This window comes from Otolemur garnettii, unplaced genomic scaffold, assembly GCF_000181295.1.
Source record: "Otolemur garnettii isolate 467f Iridium unplaced genomic scaffold, OtoGar3 scaffold00097, whole genome shotgun sequence".
Taxonomy (NCBI): Eukaryota; Metazoa; Chordata; class Mammalia; order Primates; family Galagidae; genus Otolemur; species Otolemur garnettii.
Genome location: NW_003852492.1, coordinates 875,204 through 881,203, shown reverse-complemented (window position 1 = coordinate 881,203; position 6,000 = coordinate 875,204). Strand labels below are relative to the sequence as shown.

Sequence of the window (6,000 nt, the reverse complement as noted above, 5' to 3'; positions counted from 1 at the left end):
GTGGTACACCTCGGTGTGGTATACGACAGTGTGGTATATGTGGTATGGTATACATCATGTGGTACACATTGGTTTGGTATATGTGAGTGTGGTATGTGTTGGTGTGGTACACTTCAGTGTGGTATACATCAGTATGGTATGCATTGGTGTGGTACATGTCAGTGCACTATATGTGTCCCCACTGGTAAACCAGCGTGGAACATCACTACTGATCAGAATCCATAGTTCACATTAGGTTTACCCTTTGTGTTGTGCACTCATGGGTTTAGACAGATGTGTAATGACAGGTACCCACCATTGCAGGATCATGCAGAGTAGTGTCAGTGCTCTCAAAAGGCTTCACCGTTCACCTCTCTCTCACGCTCTGCCCAACCCCTGGAAACCACTGGCGTTTTTACTGTCTCTATACTTTTGCTTTTTCTGGAATGTCACGTGGTTGGAATCACTCCATGTTTAGATGTTCAGACGACTTCTCTCCCTTAGCAATACATGCTTAAGTTTTTTCCACATCTTTTTGTGGTGTGGAGGCTCATTTTATCACTGAGTAATATTCCACTGTGTGGATGTGCCACAGTCTGTGTATCCGTTCACCCACCGAGGCTGCTTCCAATGTTCTGGCAAGTTGAATAAAGCTGCTATAAATGTTCACCCACAAGTTTTAGGTAGACATAGGTTTTCAGCTCCTTTTAATCATTAATTAAATTATTTTCAAAAGAAGTTCAAAGCATAGTAAGTGTATTCTTTTCTTACTCTTTATAATTTTTTGATCAACGTAATTTAAGTTTGCCGCGGAAGTTTAACTATAGGCTCAAATGTGCCGTAAGATAGGAAAGGTTGGACATTCCTGCTCTGAAGGAATGTCCAGCCTCTCCGACGTGGTCTGGCTGTTGCCTGAATAGACCAGGCCTGAAAGGGTCATTTCCTTGATTTCTGCTGCTTTGGAGCAATAAACTTGCTTGTCTTTATTGGAGGTGGGTGAGAGTGGGGGAGCTGAAATGTACCAGTTTATATGTAAAATATTGGCTGCTGCAATTTTATTGTGTGGTATTTGAAACACAGAACAGAGCAAGTTTAATGAGGAGATGGCACCTGTGAGCCCCTGGAAGGACTTGTCCTGGCCCACCCCATGCCAGCGTCTGCTCCACCCTGCAGAAAGAAGCTGCCGTTATCATCTTCTCTTGCTATTACTTTTGGTAGTTTTATCACATATATACAGACTTTAGATAATATATTTTAGTTTTGCTTGTTCTTGAGCTTTATAGAACTGGATTCAGACTTTATATAGTATTTCTCAATTGGCTTTTTCTACTCAATATTATATTCTAAGACTTACCTGCATTGTTGCAGGTACTGCTGTTAATGGCTTGTGTGCAATGCCATAATTTATGTCTCTATTCTCCTATTAGTGGGCAATTGGGTTGTATCCAATTTGGGGGCTGTTGTAACTGCTGCTGCCATGAACTGCTGTGTTTATGTATCCTGAGACATAAGATTTAGATCTGGAAAAATTGATGGGTGTTACGTAGGTACAGATTCAGCCTCACAGTCTGGTAGAGTCACATGGTTAAGCACGTGGGTTTGGCACTGACCTGCCTTGTTTCTGGGTAGGTTCTACCCCCTACTGGCCATGTGACTTGGAGCACATCACTTACCTTCTCCTCATCTTCATTTGCTCAACTCAACAATAAAGATCATAACAGTACCCGCCTCATAGGGCTGCTTCAAGGATCAGATGAGTGTGCTTTTGCTATCACCACCTGACTTCAGGTCCTGCTCACCACAGCACCTGTGGGGGTGAAAGTGCTGCCCATTTGACAGACTGGAAAGCATGAGATTAAATGGTTCACAGTGGCCTGCTGGCTGACCAGGAACATGGCAGGGACCTGCCTCTTGGCTCACCCACCCTCAGAGATGAGATTTACCTGGTAGGCTCAATTTCTTTCCTTGATGTACAGAGACAGCCTCCCCCAAAGGTGAGGCTGGGGCAGGGAAGGGGCACTCACTGGGATGGAGAAAGGATGCATGGTAAGAGGAGAAGGGGACGGCAGGTGAATTCCACCTGTTCTGAGCGCATCCCCACTGACCTCTCCCTCTGGCCCTCCTGTTCTCTCTGGATTGTTTCAAAAGCAGACTGCAAGTATTAATTTTTACTATCCCTCCCCCACTTCCACATTGCACACTCTGAGAAGACAACCCTGCAGTCCCATTGCCTTCCCTTCACCTGCTAAAAAGCTTCTACAAAGAAAGGAGGATTCTGCAAACAAAGGAAGGCAAGGTCTGGCCAGCTGGCTCTGTCCCCTCCCTCTCCTCACTGGGTGAGGGCTCATTCTCACCTGGCCTGGGCTGAGGAACCTACCAGGGCCTGGAACCCATGGCCTGGGCAGCTGCAGCCCTGTCGACCAGCTCAGAAGCTGCCCACAGGCCCCTTTGCCTACAAAGCTGTAGCAGCAATCTCCTCCCGTCTGTCACTCTCATAAGCGCCCAATGAATTCATTTATTTTGAAAGAAGGGCAAGAGAAGGTAATAGATCTGCAGGATATGTACAATTTTCTGCAAATCCCATAAACATCAGAAATGGCCAGGCTTTTATTTCCCATAAGCTAAGGCCAAGATGAAGCTGCTGTGAGCAGGAGCCTGGTGGGCTGCGTCAGCCCAGGCCAGAGAGGAGGAATTGGGGCTTTTATTCTAATACCTGCCCTCCCTCCAGGACTTAATACCTCAACTTCCTCTGATCTCATCAGTCAACAAATGCAAACCAAACCAAATTGTCAGTGTAGAGCCCAAAAGTGTACTCTTTCTTCAGCAAGAGGTTTCTTAAACACAGACCTTTCTTCGGAAGCAGACAGGCAGCGCTCGGGAGGCAATTTCTGATCTTTTGTTACCAAAGATGGTTTTTCCCTCACTATCCTAATGGTAGAAAAAGACTATTTCAGGGGCCGCATGTTTTTTTTCCTTCCAGACCTAAAAAGTGACCTCATTTGCATTTGCATTCTCATTTGCAAATCCTCCACACCACCCAATTTAGTCAGTGTATTATTTTATTCATAATTTTTAAAAGAACGCAGCCCATTTCTAAGCAGAGCACAATAGGCTTTGTTCTTGTTCCTGATGTTTCCATCCATCATTCGCCCCCCTGGGAGTGGGAGCAGGAGATGGTGGGATCCAGGGACGGAGATGGCAGGAGAGGCTGCGGCACGGAGCAGGCTCCAGTCACCACCGAGCTGAGACAGGGTTCTGGCTGAAACGCTCTCACCTCTGATCACTGGCAGATCTGTGCTCTCATTCATCTGTGTGCTGTTGAGGTTTGCTTCAAGCTGAGTGCAGCATACATCAAAACAGGAAAAAAGGCGATCAAATGTCTGGATTATTTGCTTTACAGTTTTTTTTTTATTAAGCATAAGTTGAGCACTAACTATATGCTATGTATTCTGCTGTTGAGTCTACAGTGATCCCATGAGTCAGGTGTGACTAGCTTCATCTTGTGGACCAAGAAACTGGGTATTATTAGAAAGAGTAACCCCTATGACCAACATCACCAGACCAATCAGGCCAAGGCCTCTTTCCATGAGGGCTGGGAAGCTCAACTTTTGACTAGGAGCCCACAGCTCTGGGCCTTTCCTTTTATTAACTACCCAATCTTTTATCCATTTATTCATTCCACACAGTATTGTGTCACATCTATTTAATTAGGCAGTATGTGCCATGCCTTGAACCCAGTGCAACACCCAGGGAGCCACCTCAAGGGAAGAGGAGCAAGTGGAGAGGAAACCAGTGAGAAGACCTTTGGGGTCAGGGAGAGGACTGCACCACAGAGTGGGCACAGGGGCTGAAGGATGCTGCTGGGATTCATGGCATGAGCAATCAGGTAGATGGAGGTTTCAGTTAGTAAGACAGGGAAGGCTGCAAGTTTGTGGTTGGGAGGGAGCAATCAGGAATCAAGAGCTTGCTTCAGGACTGGTCATTTGGGGTCCTGTGAGACCTCTGAGAGCTGGTGTCGCGTTGGCAGCTGGAGACCATCAGAAGGATTGGGCTGGAGATATAAATACGGAAATCGTCAACTGTATCTGATGGAATTGATGAGACTATGAAAGACAGCACGGAAAGAGAAGGTTAGGGACAAGGTCCTTTATTTAGGGAGTGGGGGAGAGTACAACTGTGGAGTATAGACTGTGAGGTGGCAGAACCCCCACAGCCTGGGAGGTGCGTTCATGGACCAACCCCCAACTGCTTCTCCTTCCTTCCTAAAACAATAGTTCTGTCTCCTTGCTCCCTCTACCAGAAGTCACAGAGCTTCCCAATACTTTCCTATCTTTTGCCTAAAAGCACACAGCCTTCTCTCCCTAAAGTTAATCTTTACACCATGTACTAAGATTCATGTAATTTATTTATCCAGTTACTTCCCCTCAACCTTGTAAGATGAAAATATTCCCACTCGCGACATTGTTAGTATAAGCAACTTTGTTTTGGTGCTATATAAGTAAAGTTGTTCACATGATGTGGTGCTGGCTGCAGTCATGAGCTGCACCAGACCTTCCAATCCCATCTCGTTATCTTTTATGCAATCTATGTCTCCTGCGTGATTTCTCAATTCTCCACCATTCCCCCTCTGGTTCATTTACTCTTTGCACTGGTTCCTAAAAGAAAACTAAACAGGGAGAAGGAGGAAGAGAGGTCTGAGCAGAAGATGACAGGGCACATGGTGCCCTGACAGCAGGGTTGACGAGAACTGACTTTGGAGAAGTTGGAAACAGGCCACATGTGGAGCTCCAGTGAGACAAGATGGAGGCCTCCAAGGTTTGGCAGCTTAGGAGGCTGACAGGGGTCTTGACAAGAGCAGATAATTTTTGGAACCATACAGAGTAAACAAGAAAAAGTAGATGCAAGAGGGAATGGCAGAAAGGGAAGTGGAGCCTTTTCCAGTGAGACAGATGATAGCCAGAACCAGGTGTGGGTCAGGCAGGAGGTGCAATTTCAAGAGCAGGTGGGTTTGCTTGCTCTCTGTCTTGTGGGAATGGTCAGGGGAAGAGAGAAAGAGCCTCATTGTGCAAGAAACAGAGGGGCTAACTGAGGGAGGTGACCTTGGGAACAGAGAAGATGGGTGGCAGCCCAGGCATGGCTGGCTGTGGTCCTTCCAGGCACTAACAGCAGAAGGAAGCAGTGACTGAAGCTGTGCTAATCTGCCAGCAGTGGAAATTTGAGAGTCATCAACATAATACATTAAGTGCCTACTGTGTGCTGGGCTGCTGGGCACTAGGGATGCAAAGAGTAGCCCCTGCTCCCACAGAGCTTGTGGTCACAGGGCAGAGATGACACCTGTGTTGCAGCCTCATCCCTGCACCGGCAGAACTGTCCACAGGACCTTAGGGATGGGGAGGACGTGCACAGCCCAGCTGGCCATTGCACCAGAGAAAGCTTGACAGGGATTTTCTTAGAAGGGTGCCCAGCCTCAGACTCCAGCAGGTGCTCTGTGATGTAATGATTATGTAAAGTGCTGGTTTTCTACATGTGGAGGTCAGGAAGTAGACTGAAATCTACCCAAGAGTCCAGTGCATGTTTCCTTGCCCTGTGATACGAGTAACGTAGCATATAGCTGCCTGCATGACTCCGGATTGAACTCTGACTGTGTCTAGATCAACTAGTCCAGATCACTACCCACAGGTAGTGGTTATAAGGCCTTTGTGGTCAATGGTGTAAAAAACTCCTGATGACGGATCTATGGGGCTAAGCAGGCTTTTAACCCCAGCGCAGAGCAACTACAAGGCTGCCTGGTGGACACAGGTGCTCCATCCACACACACAGCAAGGAGCCAGGGGCAGCAGGCTCTCCCCAGGTGGGAACCCTGAGAAGTTCCCTTGAACTTCTTTTTTTGTTTAATTTTATTTTATTATTTATTTTTGTATTTTTTGAGACAGAGTCTCACTCTGTCATCCTGCGTAGAGTGCTGTGGCATCATAGCTTACAGCAACCTCAAACTTCTGGACTTAAGTGATTCTCCTGCCT

General features: G+C 46.8%; 1 protein-coding gene across 2 annotated transcripts in view; it reads left to right on the top strand.

Moving 5' to 3' along the window:
* The window catches only part of KIRREL3 (kirre like nephrin family adhesion molecule 3), a 489,958-nt gene that overhangs the window by 177,891 nt on the left and 306,067 nt on the right, over positions 1–6,000 (top strand). The window lies entirely within an intron of this gene.